Below are 16,903 nucleotides of genomic sequence, written 5' to 3'. Positions count from 1 at the left end.
ACCAATGTAGGAGGCTGGACTGGCTTGTAGTGAGTACCTAGGGGTACTTGCACCTTGCACCAGGCCCAGTTATCCCTTATTAGTGTAGGGGGTGTCTAGCAGGATAGGCTGATAGATAATGGTAGCTTAGCAGAGCAGCTTAGGCTGAACTAGGAGACGAGTGAAGCTCCTACAGTACCACTTAGTGTCATATGCACAATATCATAAGAAAACACAATACACAGAGTTACTAAAAATAAAGGTACTTTATTTTTATGACAATATGCCAAAAGTATCTCAGTGAGTACCCTCAGTATGAGGATAGCAAATATACACAAGATATATGTACACAATACCAAAATATGCAGTAATAGTATTAGAAAACAGTGCAAACAATGTATAGTTACAATAGGATGCAATGGAGACACATAGGGATAGGGGCAACACAAACCATATACTCCAAAAGTGGAATGCGAACCACGAATGGACCCCAAACCTATGTGACCTTGTAGAGGGTCGCTGGGACTATTAGAAAATAGTAAGGGTTAGAAAAATAGCCCACCCCAAGACCCTGAAAAGTGAGTGCAAAGTGCACTAAAGTTCCCCAAAGGACATAGAAGTCGTGATAGGGGAATTCTGCAGGAAAGACACAAACCAACAATGCAACAACGATGGATTTCCAGTCGAGGGTACCTGTGGAACAAGGGGACCAAGTCCAAAAGTCACAAGCAAGTCGGAGATGGGTAGATGCCCAGGAAATGCCAGCTGTGGGTGCAAAGATGCTGCTACTGGACGGTAGAAGCGTAGGTTTCTGCAAGAACAACAAGGGCTAGAGACTTCCCCTTTGGAGGACGGATCCCTCATGCCGTGGAGAGTCGTGCAGAAGTGTTTTCCCGCCGAAAGACCGCCAACAAGCCTTGCTAGCTGCAAATCATGCGGTTGGTGTTTTTGGATGATGCTGTGGCCCAGGAGGGACCAGGATGTCGCAAATTGCGTCAGGGGACAGAGGGGACGTCGAGCAAGACAAGGAGCCCTCTCAGCAGCAGGCAGCACCCGGAGAAGTGCCAGAAACAGGCACTACGAGGATGCGTGAAACGGTGCTCACCCGAAGTCGCACAAAGGAGTCCCACGTCGGCGGAGAACAACTTAGGAGGTCGTGCAATGCAAGTTAGAGTGCCGTGGACCCAGGCTGGACTGTGCACAAAGGATTTCCGCCGGAAGTGCACGGAGGCCGGAGTAGCTGCAAAAGTTGCGGTTCCCAGCAATGCAGTCTGGCGTGGGGAGGCAAGGACTTACCTCCACCAAACGTGGACTGAAGAGTCACTGGACAGTGGGAGTCCCTTGGACAGAGTTGCTGCATTCAAGGGACCTCGCTCTTCGTGCTGAGAGGAGACCCAAGGTACCGGTGATGCAGTTATTTGGTGCCTGCGGTTGCAGGGGGACGATTCCGTCGACCCACGGGAGATTTCTTCAGAGCTTCTAGTGCAGAGAGGAGGCAGACTACCCCCACAGCATGCACCACCAGGAAAACAGTCGAGAAGGCGGCAGGATCAGCGTTACAGAGTTGCAGTAGTCGTCTTTGCTACTATGTTGCAGTTTTGCAGGCTTCCAGCGCGGTCAGCAGTCGATTCCTTGGCAGAAGGTGAAGAGAGAGATGCAGAGGAACTCGGATGAGCTCTTGCATTCGTTATCTAAGGAATCCCAAGAGACAGAGACCCTAAATAGCCAGAAAAGAGGGTTTGGCTACCTAGGAGAGAGGATAGGCTAGCAACACCTGAAGGAGCCTATCAAGAGGAGTCTCTGACATCACCTGATGGCACTGGCCACTCAGAGCAGTCCATTGTGCCAGCAGCACCTCTGTTTCCAAGATGGCAGAGGTCTGGAGCACACTGGAGGAGCTCTGGGCACCTCCCAGGGGAGGTACAGGTCAGGGGAGTGGTCACTCCCCTTTCCTTTGTCCAGTTTCGCGCCAGAGCAGGGCTAAGGGGTCCCTGAACCGGTGTAGACTGGCTTATGCGGAAATGGGCACCAAATGTGCCCATGAAAGCATTTCCAGAGGCTGGGGGAGGCTACTCCTCCCCTGCCTTCACACCATTTTCCAAACGGAGAGGGTGTAACACCCTCTCTCAGAGGAAGTCCTTTGTTCTGCCATCCTGGGCCAGGCCTAGCTGGACCCCAGGAGGGCAGATGCCTGTCTGAGGGGTTGGCAGCAGCAGCAGCTGCAGTGAAACCCCGGGAAAGGCAGTTTGGCAGTACCAGGGTCTGTGCTACAGACCACTGGGATCATGGGATTGTGCCAACTATGCCAGGATGGTATAGAGGGGGCAATTCCATGATCTTAGACATGTTACATGGCCATATTCGGAGTTACCATTGTGAAGCTACACACAGGTAGTGACCTATATGTAGTGCACGCGTGTAATGGTGTCCCCGCACTCACAAAGTCCGGGGAATTGGCCCTGAACAATGTGGGGGCACCTTGGCTAGTGCCAGGGTGCCCACACACTAAGTAACTTAGCACCCAACCTTTACCAGGTAAAGGTTAGACATATAGGTGACTTATAAGTTACTTAAGTGCAGTGTAAAATGGCTGTGAAATAACGTGGACGTTATTTCACTCAGGCTGCAGTGGCAGGCCTGTGTAAGAATTGTCAGAGCTCCCTATGGGTGGCAAAAGAAATGCTGCAGCCCATAGGGATCTCCTGGAACCCCAATACCCTGGGTACCTCAGTACCATATACTAGGGAATTATAAGGGTGTTCCAGTAAGCCAATGTAAATTGGTAAAATTGGTCACTAGCCTGTTAGTGACAATTTGAAAGAAATGAGGGAGCATAACCACTGAGGTTCTGATTAGCAGAGCCTCAGTGTGACAGTTACTCATAACACAGGTAACACATTCAGGCACACTTATGAGCACTGTGGCCCTGACTAGCAGGGTCCCAGTGACACATACAACTAAAACAACATATATACAGTGAAAAATGGGGGTAACATGCCAGGCAAGATGGTACTTTCCTACAGAATAGGCTATATAATTCAGGATATACCTAGGATACCCTGGGAGTGGAAGGTTTATGACGGGCATATCCCTCATTATGCACATTCATGTTGGTGATATTGTTTTATGACTTGTGCAATTGGGAAATGTTTCTCTCCTTTGTGCATTCATGATAATATGTTTAGTATGACAGGTGCGCTTTTGGTGATAATGATGACCCGACTACTGCGGGTGTGGCAGAATACCAGTAACCTATATGTTTACCTGACTACTGCTTATGTTGTAAGAAGCCCAGTAACCTATGTGTTTGCATGACTATTGTTTTATTCTTGCTGAGTACTAGAAAAACCTGTGTGATGTACTGACAACTGCTTGTGTAGCAGAGTATTACGGATACATGTAGTTATTGGTCTAATTATGTTTTATGCATTACAGTTTATTTTTATATAACTTGTTGTTGTATTTCCTTTGTGGCATATTTATTGTGTCACATGTGTTGGGTGTGTTGTGCAAACGCTTTACACATTGCCTCTGGGAAAAGCCTGACTGCTCATGCCAAGCTGCCAAGGGATTGAGCAGGGGTTATCATGGGTATGTAACTCCCTCACCCTGACTAGAGTGGTGGCATCCGCCTGGCTGAGATGCATACCTTAGCCAACCAGAAACCCCATTTCTAGCAAGGGCGAAAGAATATGCCTTTTCTAATAGCATTGGCTCTGTCTTTGATTTTGTGGCCAGGTTTGGTAAGAAGCCCCTTGGAGACGTGATGAAAATGTATAAGGACAAATGCATACCTGTTGCAGACTGTGGTTGTGACATTTGGGGATACGCCTACCTCTTCCAATTGGAAACTGTTGAAAATATGCTCCTGAAATGTGTGCTATCTTTACCCCAGAGCTCAGTCTCATTTACCACCCATGAGGAGCTGGAACTAGGATATCGAACAGATGTCATATAGTAACATCCATTGACTTTGTGGCATTCTGTTTGGGTTAAACCCAAAACTATTCAGAATTGCTTCATTATCGAGGATTGCCATGGCCTTGACCATGCTTCCAGCATAAGAGATAAGTTATGTTAAGGCACATTTTATCAAATTCGAAAGCTGCAAACTATATGAGCGTCTTGAGCTAATTGTTAAAGTGGACATCTCTTGGACCAAAAAAAAAGGCCTTTTCATGTTGGAAGAACGAGAGGGAATCCCATGCTTAATCAAAACCTACTGTTTGATCTTACGTTATTAAAAAACACTCCTCTTATTGAGCCCTACTTAGTGCATAATGTGTTTTTTTTACTTGCACATTTCAGGCTTAATTTGTTCCATCAATTATTAACTGTCCCTAGAGCTTAAATAAAATCAAGGACCTTGCCCATGTGCTTGTGTAATGTTTTCTAGCCAGGATACTCTGAACTTTGGTATGCTCTATCCATTTTATAAATAGGTGGAGTCACAGGAAATACAAACATGTTCAACCAGCATTGCTTTATCTACAGATGCTTACTGATACTTGTATGTGTTTTTATGTTGCTCAATTTTAATCAGGTACTGTCAGACTGGGGAACTCTTTGGATTTAACTTGATGGATTGATTTTATTGTATCTTTTATGGATTTATTACTTTGAAACCGAATGAAACAAAACGATTCAGATGTTGAATAATAGAACATTTCCTTGTTTGTATATAATGTTGCAGTATCCGGGTTCTGCTCTTTGAACAGTGTTCTAAATGGAAAATGTACTGCAGAACCTCACAAATAGGGTGGGTGGTAGGTTGTAGAAAATGGGTGGAGTCTGGACAGGGGCAGAGTAATGGGGGGGGGGGCAGAGTTATGCAGTTATGCAGGGCGTTGTTATGATTTGGAGCACAGTCAATGAAAGTCAGTCAATGGTCTGTCAGTAGATATGCATTATTTTTGCAAATTCTGCCCTTGAACAAGACGACTATAAGGGACTAGATAATAAAGCTGTCAGGATTACTTAATTGGTCAAACAATGATTTTTTTCCAAACTTTATTTATGTTTTGGTGGTATAGACATTGACATTCAGTAAATGTGCATAATTTACAGTCACCAGTCAATACGACGTATAAGTTTAAAAAAAAAAGGTACAGAACAGCGAGTTTTATGGGATTTTTGCTGGGAGTCTACAATATTGACAGTCAAAGGAAACAAACATTGGCAACGCTAGTAGGTCTCTCCCATTGTAGTGTAGAGCAGAGTAGATTGTGAGTGAAGTTGCATGGAGTGGGGTAGTGTAGTAGAGTGGAATGGGATAGAGTGGCGTGAAGTAGAGTGTCAGAGATGAGAGTGGAGTAAAGTGGCATAGAGTGGTGTAGAGGGAGTTGCTTAGAGTGGAGTAGTGTCAGAGAGGAGCAGAGTGCTGGAGAGTGGAGTGGCATAGAGTGGAGGAGACTTGAGTAGAGTGTTTTAGAGTGGCAGAAAGTGACTTGGCATAAAGTACAGTGGTGCAGAGTAGAATGGCATTGAGTGCAGTGGCTTGAAGTGCATTGTTTTTGAGTAAAGTCGTGTAGAGTGACTAAAGTGCAACGGCCTAGAGTGGAATGGCGCAGGATAGAGTGGCGCTGGGTGGAGTAGAGCATAGTGGCATAGAGTGGATTGTTTCAGAGTAGAATGAAGTGGTGTAGTATAGAGTGCAGACGTGTAGAACAGTGCAGTGACGTAGAGTGCAGTGGCATGGAGTGTAGTAGTCCAGAGTAGATTAGAGTGGCGTAGGTTGTAGTTGCATAGAATGCATTGTCATAGAGATGAGTGGTGCAGAATAGAGAAAAGTGGCATAGAGTAAAGAGTAGCATAGAATTCAGTGTTGGAGAGCGGAGTCTTGCTGCGTAGAGTGTCTTAGAATGCATTGGTGTAGAGTTGTGTGGCGTAGAGTAGTGTTGCAGAGTAGAATGCTGTAGAGAGCAGTGGCGTACAGTACCGCTTTAGACAGCAGTGTCTTACAGTGGTGTAAAGTACAATAGAGTGGCATAGAGTGCACTAAAATACAGCGCAATGGTGAAGAGCGGAGTAGTGTGCAGTGGCATATAGTTCATGGGTGGAGACTGCAGTCTTGTGGAGTGTCTGCGAATGCAGTGGTGGAGTGCCTTGGCGTAGACTACAGTGGCACAGAGTACTGTTGCGGAGTAGCATGCTGTAGAGAGCAGTTCTGTACAGTGCAGTTGTGCATAGTAGAATTGACAGGCATATAGTGCAGTGGCGTAGAATGCAATGGTGTAGGGTGCCATAGCGTGCAGTGGCGCAGAGTGCAGTGGCATAAAGTAGAGTATTGTAGAGTATAGTGATGTAGAGTGCAGTTGCTGTAGAATGCATTGCTTTTGAGTAAAGTGGTGTAGACTACATTGGGTAGAGTGCAGTGGTGTAGAGTGGTGCAGATTAGAGTGGTGTAGAGTGGCATAGCATAAGTAGAGTGACGTAGTATAGATTGTTTCAGAGTAGAATGGAGTGGCATAGAGTGGAGTGGTGCAGAAGAGTGGCATAGAGTAGTAGGGCAGAGCGTGGAGTGGAGTGGTGTGGAGTGGCCTAGACTGGAGTGATGTAGAGTGCATTGGCATAGAGTACAGTGGGATAGAGTGCTGTGGTGTACAGTGGCGTAAGGTTGTGCAGTGGCATGGAGTAGAGTGGCACAGACGTTATTGGCAGAGTAGAGTGTTGTAGAGTGCAGTGGTGTAGAGTGGCACAGAGCATATTGTAGAGTGCCATGGAGTAGAGTAAACTGGCATAGAGTGCAGTTTGGAGAGCAGAATAGAGTGGCCCGGAGCAGTGTGTTGCAGAGTATATTGGTGTACATTGCATTGTTTTGAGTGCAGTGGCATAGAGTGCAGTGACATAGAGTAGAGTGGTGCAGAGGTCATTGGTAGAGAGTGCAGTGTTGCAGAGTAGAGTGTTGTAGAGTGGCATAGAGCACACTGATGTAGAGTGCATTGGCATAGAGTACTTCCATCTCCTAAATAACTCTGCCTAAGCTCTTCCCTCCGCTTCCACATCTAACACACCAAACCTCACTTTACTACCATGACCTCCCAAACAACCCTACTAAATTTTCCCTCATTTATCTCACCCTGCTACTATGATCTCCCTAACCCCTTCCACAGACTCTTCCCTCCTCCATCCTCCTTTACTCATCCCAAGCCTAAATCCTATTACCATATACTCCCAATTAACATTTCTGGATTCTTTCCTCCTCCACCCCTCCATTACTCCAGTCAATCAAACTAACAAACTCTCATATCCGCGGCTCAAATTTTTTCATAATAATACTAAAACTGAACTCATATTTCCCTATACTAATCCATGACTAATTCTTGTTGGGTTCCGGAGTAGTGTGCTACTCGCTGAAAAGCGCTTTGACGCCTCGTCAGGGGTAGTAAGCGCTATATAAATACTATTACAGTACAGTACAATACAATAGAGTAGAGTGGTGCAGAGTAAAGTGGCGTAGAGTATAGTGTGCAGAGTAGAATAGAATGGCACAGATTAGAGTGTTGCAGAGTAGAGTGGAGTAGTGCAGAGTGGAATAGAGTAGCATAAAGTGCAGTGGCATAGAGTAGATTGATCGGAGTTGAGTGAAGCGGCAAGTGCATTGGCATAAAGTGGCGTAGGGAAGAGTGGTGCAGAATAGACTGCAGTGGTGTAGAGTGCAGGGGCATAGGGTAAAGTGGTATAGAATTCATTGGAAGACAGTGCAGTGTTTTGCGGATAGGCTGTCGTAGAGGGCAGTGGTGTATAGTGGAGTGGCGTAGAGTGGTTTAGAGAACATTGTTGTAGAGTACATTGGTACAGAGTAAAACAAAATACCTTAGAGTGCAATAATGTAGAGTATAATGGCATAGAGTGCAGTGGTTCAGAGTAGAATGGCGTATAGTGCAGTGGTGTGGAGTGCTTTGTTTTTGTGTAAAGTGGTGTAGAGTGCATTGGCATAGAGTGCATTGATTTGAGTAGAGTGCAGAGGCCTATAGTAGAGTGGTACAGAGTAGAGAAGAGTGGCGCAGAGTAAACTGGTTCAGTATAGATTGCATTGGTGCAGGGTAGAGTGGAATGGCACAGAGTAGATTGTTTAAGAGTGAAGTGGAGTAGAGTGGAATGGTGCATGATAGAGTAGAGTGGTGCAGGGTAGAGCATAGTGGTATAGAGTACAGTGGTGTAGAAAGCTGTAGTGCAGAATAGATTACAGTGGCGTGGAGTGGATGGCATAAAATGCACTGGCGTAGGGTGAAGAAGTGCAGTGGTGTGGAGTGCAGTGGGGTGGAGTGGCTTACAATGTAGTGGCGTGGAGTGGTGCAGAGTAGCATAGAGTGGGGTAAAGAGTGCATGGTGTGGTAGCGCACTGCCATTACAGACAACGCATCTTCAGTTGAAATGACCATTACATTTGCACTGAGTGCACAGTGCACAAACTATAATGTATGGAAATGTCATTACCTAGTGTATTGATTAGTTTGATGGTATTAAAATATTTGTTTCCACCACACTTCAGGATTACCCCCAGCCAGTAGCCAGACTGATTGTCATATAAATCCTCTCATTTTGAAGTCCAAGACAGAAAAGTAAACATCACGCTCCCGCGGTAGACAGAGCCTGACATTTGATCTTTGTTTTTGAATGCACAGCAGATGTAACAAGATAAAAACAATATTTAAAGGCCTGTTTACAGAAAGGGAGCACTCAGAGGGATACTGTAAATGTAGAGAGGTTAGTGTATCTACTAACTAGTTTCACATTTCACGACGATCAGTGGTGTACGTAGCTCTGGGTGTGGCGAGGATTGAGGTGTGAGGCTCCGCGTCATAACACGTTGGACCAGCTAAGCTCGGCTGAACCCGGCCAAGCACGGTGTGTGGTCTGCAGTGCAGGTTGAGCGGGCTGAGTGGATGTTTCCGCTTCTGCCTTCTGTCCCTTGACACCCACTGGTGGCTGAAGCATTCTCGCCCTTGCCCGATTGGTTTTCCAGTTCCACATTCTGCTGAGCTTCTGCTCAGCTCAGCAATAGAAGTTCTCCCGGGCTGCGGCAGTGAGGATCGTCCGGTAAAAGAAGAAGAAAGGAGGTGAGGAGATTGTTCAAAACAGTGTGAGCCCTTTGTTAGTTGGGGCCCCACCAGAGGGGTGAGCGATTGGGCAGCGGAGGGAGCTAAGCTTGGACTCAGTGGCCACGCACCCCCCTAGTCTCCGCCTCCTCCTATTTAGGTTAAGCCTCTCTCTCAAGACATGCTGTATTCACTCTGTGGTCTTATGGCCTGTCTCCAGCTTTTGATTGGCTTTTGTCAGTGTCCTTTAAAAAACGTTGCTTCTATGTGGATAATGGTTCCTGCTTGTCCCACCTTTTTCTCAATTGTTAACTCCCATGGAGTATTGCTGCAGGACTTGTCCTCTCCCACTTGTGTTATTGTTTTTCATGTCTTTGGAACTTTTTTTTTAACATTCAGACAGAGCACTTCACACTTAGTGCGGCGCCCTATTCACGGCTGCCACACTTGCTCCCATTTTTTTTCTGTTTCTTGTAGCAGCAGCAAGAAGATGCAGAAATACTGCCTATTTTGTTCCGGCCTATGTCCACTTCAGTTTTGTCATACTAGGGTGTTTTCGGGGTAGTCACATCAAATCCTTTAATAACGACACACGACTGGAATCAGAATGTGCTCACTGCGGATTTCCAGAAACATTGTGTTTAAGCCTTTCCTGGTGAAGGTACTGACAGAAAGGTACACGGTTCGCAATGTGCGACATTATCACGAACACTGGTGGTAAAAGGAAGGCGCTCCGCAGATGACTACAGCACAGCGCTCAGATGTGTCAGGGGCCGCTGGCAGCAAACTGCACCTACACGCATGCTTCTCCCCTTGCTTGCTGCATGGAGTGAAAGGGTGCAAACTGCTGTGCACTGTCGCTTTGTTTCTGCACGTGACTCACTCGCCTTCATTCATTCGGTTTCTAAAGAGCTGAACCTTCACTCTGCATCACCAATGACTGCCAGAGCCTGCGCAACACAGGCTGTTGTCCCCATGTACAGACTTCTTCACTGGCCTCTGACATACAGCACACAGCGAACCTGTGTCAGCTCCACTGCTAGTGCACACTTCTGATGGTAGCTGGCCTTGTGGCTGACGGTCACCTCACTGCATCTGGTTATTTGAATGATGGTCCCTCTGTGCTGCCCGCTCCTGCCAAGTTGGTTGGCTCGCTTCAGTCCATTTATACCCGTCATTAAATTTTTTAGAAAGAGGGGCTCACTACTCTGAGTTTAGCATTGGGCATTGCTATTTCAAGGTCCGAGAGGAGTTGAAAATTCCCTTGCACAACAATTCATTTCGGGATCTAATCACTGTAAACGGAGTTAAAGCATTTTTTTGTTTTTTGTTTTTTAATGTTATACAACATTTATTCTTCACATAGACCTAAAAATCAAAGCTGGTTCTTTGTTGTATAAGGGTGTTAAAATGTTGACACAACCTGGAAATATTCTTCACATTGATGCTCAAATTGTTTTTTTTTTTTTTTTGTAATTTTTTATTATTGAGACTAGCAATAAAGAGACATTGTAACACAGCATCAATAAGCAAATAAGTAAGCCAAAAAGGACAATCGTTAACAAATAACGGTTCTTGCATATTGTGGTCCGAAGATCACATGGGTGTCACTTGAGGTGGGACTGCAGAAACAAGACATACGCATGATCAACGGAATATTCAAACAGCAGCAAGGAAAGAGAGAGAGAAAAATACCGGAAGAGAATAACAGGGATGGGTGCGATCAGCGATAATAAACGGAATGACTAATGCCTAAGGGAGGGGGGCGATAATTGGGGGGGGTAGGAAGGGAATGCAGGTCTTTGAGAAGTACGCTGTCAAAAGAGGGGGTCAACCAGCATGTTTGGGTAACATTCCGAGGTGGGTCTGCCTCATAGGATCCCTGACTCCCTGTGTGACATCTCCGTCGATGAGGATCGATATGGACAAAGATTCTATACAACTATCGCAAATGGAATTTCCTCCTGCAACAGAGGCTATCGGTCAGGGTAGGAGCAGAGGCGGGGGTAAGCAGCGCCTTGGCATTCTGACGATTCTAAAAGTAAGAGGTATGAAGATATGTATGGGGAAAAGGTAGGATATCTCCAGGTCGTGCATGGCTTGTCGAAAAACGGACAGAAAAGAGAAAAGAGAAAGGGGGGAGGGAAGGGAAGACAGAGGCGAAAGAGAGAAACAAAGAAAGGGGTAAAAACAGGGGGGGACTGGTGTTGAGAAAAGAAAGAAAGATAAGAAAATAAAATAAAGTATAGATATATAGAGGGGGGAGGGGAGGGAGGGATAGCCAGACCAGATGGACGAGTGCGGTGGTTAGGGCAAGGGCGGTAAGAAGGAAGAGTGTGGAAAGGAATGGAGGGGGAGAGGGAGAGGGAATGAGAGGTGCGTAAGATTAACTGGGGGTCGGTAATGGCGACGATGGTGCGGTCGAGACGTACGTAAGGAAGGGGGCCCATACCTGAGCAGAGATGGCAGCCTGGTCCTGGAGGTTATAAATGACTCTCTCGTGTAGCTATGCTAGTCATTGCCCCAATCCATTCCTCGGGTGCGGGGGGAGTTGCAGATACATATGCAGGATACATATTTTCGCAGTTGCCAAGGCTATATGTAGAAGTCTTTTTGCGGTCTCGATAAGGCCGGGAGGGAGGTTGTGTCGTGCAGAGTGAGGAGGGTAAGGTGGTTTGGTGCTACATGGATTCCGTCAGGATATGTTCAACCGATTTCCATAGAGGTTGTACCGACAGGCAGCTACTGAGTACATGGAGCAAGTCACAGCGTGGATCTGCGCAGCGCCAGCATGACTCATGCGGGAGGAGGCCGGTCCTGTGTAATTTCACCGGGGTCCAGTACCAATCGTGAAGTATCTTGAAGAGGCAGAACTTTAAGCGAACTTCGTGCGTACCTCTGTCTAACGCTTCCACTGTGTCTACCCAATCCTCCTCATCAAAAGTCTGCTGGAGGCGGGTTTGCCATTGTATACGCAGTTCATCTAGAACAGGTCGTGAATATAGGTGACTTGTAAGGACTTCGTACAAGCCAGACATTACACCCTTGTGCTTCCCCCCGCATGTCGTCAGGTAAGCTATTATGGGTGAGGGCCGCAGTCCCCGTCGGGCAATGTCGGGGTGTAGACGCATGCAATGCTGGAGTTGCAAGTATCTCCATTCCTGTACAGGATGGAGGTGGAATTTCTCCTGCAAACTGGCGAAAGGTTTGAGCCTGCCGTTCTCCAGCACCTGGACTAGGCGGTTAAGACCGGTGTCCCTCCATTGCGGCCAGTTAAGAGCCGTTCCACCTATGCACATGCTATCATTGTGCAACAAGGGAGCCTGGGCGTGGAGACAGGGATGAACCCCCAGAAGACGGTGGGCCCTCTGCCATGCCACACTTGTTGCCTTAAGAATCGGATTCGGGTCATTAGAGGGCGCTGAAGTCGTGCGATAAAGCCTGTTAAGGCCTCCTTTGTGGGAAAGCAATTCTCTCCCTACGGATACCCACTGCAGTGCGGGTTGGACAGGGCAGCTGCCAGTGATGACAGGTGGAGTGCTAAGGCGTAATGTTCCACCGAGGGGAGTCTCATTCCGCCGTGTGATCTGCATGCTATTAGTTTGGCCGGTGCTAGACGGGGGCGCATAGACCCCCACACAAAGGACGTGCTTGCGGCGTCCACCTATCTCAATGTGGAGAGAGGTATCTGGAGGGGCAGACGTCCCAGTACATATGTGAAGCGCGGTACCGTGACCATCTGCACCGCCAGCAACCTACCCCACATGGAGAGGCCTAGCTGGGCACATTTGTCAAAGTCAAGTCTCATGCGTTCGATGAGGGGATCCAGGTTGTCTACCGCCATTTGTTCTTGGCCGTGGTTGATAAAGACCCCCAAGTATTTAAGGCACTTTGGGGTCCAGCAGAATGGGAAGCCCAGGAGCTCTGATTTCGTCGTCCCCCGTGAAAGGGGGAGGGCCTCGCTCTTGTCCCAATTTACCCGATAGCCAGAGAGGGGAGCAAAGACGTTAATAATCTCCATGAGAGCAGGCAGCGAGCGGTCAAGGCCAGTTAATGTGAGCAGGACCTCATCAGCGTACGGGTAAAATTTAGAGGTGGTGCCGCTCGGCAGAGGGAGGCCCGCTATCCTGGGAGACGATCGGATGGCAGCCGCCAGCGCCTCAACGCCAGCAGGAACAAAAGGGGGGAAAGAGGGCACCCCTGCCGTATTCCTCTACAGATAGGAAAAGGATCCAAAAGAACGCCCCTGCAGTTGACCCGCGCCATAGGATGATCGTATAGCAGACGGACTTTGAAAATAAATTGGTCACCCAATCCGAACTTCACCAATGTTGCAAATAGGTATCGCCATTCTATGCGGTCAAACGTCTTTTCGGCATCAAGGAACAGTGCTAGCGCGGCATCCGGCATGGCCCGAGCCCCCAAAAGGGCGTGACAGAGGGTACGGAGATGGTTATTTGAGTTGCAGCCCTGCACGAAACCGACCTGCGTCTGGTGTATGAGAGACGGTATTGCCTTTGTGCAGGCGATTCACCAGGACACTGGCCAATATCTTAATATTGCTGTTCAGGAGGGCTATGGGTCGGTAACTGCCGCAAAGCAGAGGGTCCCGGCCGGGTTTTGGTATAACAGCGATTATGGCGGTGTTGGAGATCGCACCCAGAGAGTCCATCTGACACACCTCATCTAGCGCCGCATGTAGGACATCTAGCGTTTCTTCTCCCGCCCACTTGTAGAATTCTGCAGGAACTCCGTCTTCTCCGGGCGACTTGTTATATGGGAGATCGGAGACAACCTGTAGGAATTCCTGCCGGGTGATGTTTCCCCTCCCCTCAGCAATTTTGGGCCCTCGTCAGAAAGTGAGGGCAAAGTAACTTTATTGAGAAAAGTCTCTATCTGGGTAGGAGAGGACTGCGATTCCGGAGCATAAAGGCGACGGTAAAAGGTCGCAAATTCATCTACTATCTCTTGCGGGTGTGTGAGAGAGTCTCTCCCGTACGGGCCTTGATGGCCAGTATAGCTAGGGTCGCCGTTCTCTGGCAGAGCTGTGCTGCCAACAAGCGGCCAGCCTTCTCCTCTTGTTCATAATGCTGACCTTGTAGGCGTTGCAGCGCGTATTCAGCCTGAGAAATAAAGAGTTTGTTCAAAGCCATTCAGGCTCTCTCCAGTTCCCTACGAGTGGAGAGGGAGGGGTGAGCTGTGTATTGTTGCGTCTGGTGTTCAATGTCAGTTTCTAAGGTTGCTTGCCGCACCGCCCTGTCCTTGTTCGATAGCGAAGCGTCATGCATCATGTGGCCACGTATTGTTGCCTTGGCCGTTGCCCAGGTAACCCTCCTAGACGCCACTGAGCCAAGGTTGTCCCGGACGTAGGTGGATGTGTGTGCTTGCAATTGCGTCTTCCCTTGAGGTGTCCGGTAGCGGTGAACAGCAAATCGCCTTGGCTTGCGGCCTGGGGACACCAGACCCAGCTGGATGACTAAAAGAATCGGGGAGTTGTCTGACAAAACCCCACACAATATGTGAGCGTCCTGTTTGTGCGCCCCTAGGCAATGTGAGATAAGAAAATAGTCCAGTCGGGATTGGGTACTATGGACCGGGGATAAAAAGGTATATTCCCTATCAGCCGGGTGTGTCAGTCTCCAGAAGTCTACCAAGCCGTTGTCCTGCATTACGTCAGACTGCAAGGCTCTGTCTCCATTATGGGTGATGTCCAGAGGTCCAGTCCTGTCCAGTATTGCATCTCTAGTCAGATTCCAGTCTCCACCAATTATGTACCTGGAGGCCCCAATCTCCGTCAAGAGGTGGTTGATGCGTAGGAAAAACTGCCTTTTTGAGCTGATTGGGGCGTAGACGGAGCCCACACAGAGCGAAGAGCCGCCTAGTTTCAATTTGGCAAACACATATCGTCCCTCTGTGTTGGCCCATGATTTGGTGACTTTGAAAGGCAGGCTCTTCCGCAGTAGTATTGCAACACCGCACTTTCGCAGAGCGCTGCTCCGTTCGTCTTGCGGGGAAGGACTACAGCTGGACAGCACTGTCCCCACCCAGTCCCATCGTAGCTTGTCAGATCCGAGCCTGGTCAGGTGTGTTTCCTGGAGGAGAGCCACATCTGCCCGCTTGGTGTTGAGGTACGAGAGTATTTTCTTCCGTTTAATGAAATGGGTGAGACCGTTAACGTTCCAAGAGACAACCGGTAGTGGGGTGGGTGTGGTGGGCGAGTGTCCAGCCATGAGGAATGGCTAGAGGGGGTGGCAAGGGTGGATGATGTGGAGAAGGGGGATAAATATACGGGAGAAGGGGCGATATGGAGTCCTATGTAATAAGACCGAAAGGATAATGAGTGGGGGAGGGGAGCGTGGAGGAGACAAAGGTAGAGAGGGACGAAATATAAAGAGACACTGGGGGGAGAGGAATAAGAGGGTGAGAGACGAAGAGCGAGAATATAAAAGGAGGGCGGGAGGGGAAGGAAGGGGGGAGGAAAAAAAGGGAAGGTGTGAGAGAGGAGTGGTGAAAAAGGCGAAGCTAAGACAAGCAAAAAGCAGGGATAACAAAACAAAACAAAACTAATCCCAGCTCGGGTAGAGAAGTGGTTCTGCTTTCCTTCTTATCTCGTAATCAGAGCTTACAGAACATATCAAGAATGCACTTCTGAGTTCAAAGAAGACTTTTATTGTTGTTAATTCTTCTAAATCCACAAGTTCGTGAGAGACGAATTAATAGATTTCAAGCACACTTTCAATGAAAACAAAATATATTTCAATTGCAATGTACACAGCAGGTTATATATATAAGATATTGAATGCAAAGCAAAACAAATACTTCACCGTGTGAGAAACTATTTACAGCTTCATCTTTCCAGGGTCTGCAAGTTGATGACTCCAGTCAACTGCGAGAAAGAGATAATCTACCCACACGGGAGACTGGCAACTGGTGCCAAGTTCCAGTCCGAAGTCAGGCAGAAAGCAATCTAATTCTCTGAAGCCCGTGTCATCTGTTACAAAAGCGTGCCCCCTCCTCTCAGACTCTGGAAAACTACGCAAGCCTTTGGAGACTGGCCAGATCTCCTAGACTGCTCCTCTTCCCAAGCTTGAGCATGAAGGTAAACACCACATGTACTCTCTCTTATCAGGTCTAGTCTACTGTGAGAAAAACAGTTTGGTTCGTCTTGTGCAAAAACACAGCTTGGAAAAATACAGCTTGGATTCTCAACTGCAATGTCTAACTCCACGTTAAAGGCAACAGGCAGCTAACCTAAATATCAAATGCAATGTCTAATGTCATGTCAAAGCCAATAGGCAGCTGAGCTGAATACAAAATGCAATGTCTAATATCATGTCAAAGCCAATAGGCAGCTGAGCTGAATACAAAATGCAATGTCTAATGTCATGTCAAAGCCAATAGGCAGAATACAGAATGTAATGGCTAATGCAATCTCAAAGCCAATAGGCGGCTAAACTGAATACCGAAAGTAATGTCTAATGCCATGTCAAAGCCAATAGGCGGCTAGGCTGAACAAAACATATAATGTGCTACTGGTGAACATTGAGCAACTAATATGCGCAGTGGTGAAACACAAAGTCATTGGTCAAACATTATCAATAGCATCACAAGAAGATAGCGAAGAAGATAAGAAAGGGGGAGGGGAGGAGAAACGGAAGAAAAGGATGGAGCAAAACAAGAGCCTCAGAGATCCTAAACCTTAATCTGCGGGTCTATGCCTGAACCCAGAGTGTCCCAGCTCAAGGCTGACGGGACCACGGCCGGTGGAGGGGCCGCAGCGCGGGATTGCCACTGCCCAGTGATGCGGACTTCCCATGGTCCTGGAGCCAAAGTCCTCCAGAATGATATCCCTCGACAGTGACCGGAATAACACAGCGCAGCGC

General features: G+C 47.7%; 1 protein-coding gene across 3 annotated transcripts in view; it reads left to right on the top strand.

Moving 5' to 3' along the window:
• The window catches only part of THOC6 (THO complex subunit 6), a 205,668-nt gene that overhangs the window by 21,137 nt on the left and 167,628 nt on the right, over positions 1-16,903 (top strand). Inside the window, exon 3 of one of the 3 annotated variants that reach the window (XM_069244330.1) lies at positions 15,880-16,119. The exons of the other annotated variants lie outside the window; for them this stretch is intronic. The gene's annotated coding sequence lies outside the window, so the exon portion shown is untranslated. The remainder of the gene's footprint in view (positions 1-15,879; positions 16,120-16,903) is intronic. 3 annotated transcript variants of the gene reach the window in all.

The sequence above is a fragment of the Pleurodeles waltl genome, chromosome 7 (assembly GCF_031143425.1).
Source record: "Pleurodeles waltl isolate 20211129_DDA chromosome 7, aPleWal1.hap1.20221129, whole genome shotgun sequence".
Lineage (NCBI taxonomy): Eukaryota > Metazoa > Chordata > Amphibia > Caudata > Salamandridae > Pleurodeles > Pleurodeles waltl.
The sequence above is the reverse complement of the archived record's forward strand: the minus strand, read 5'-3'. Positions and strand labels throughout refer to the sequence as shown.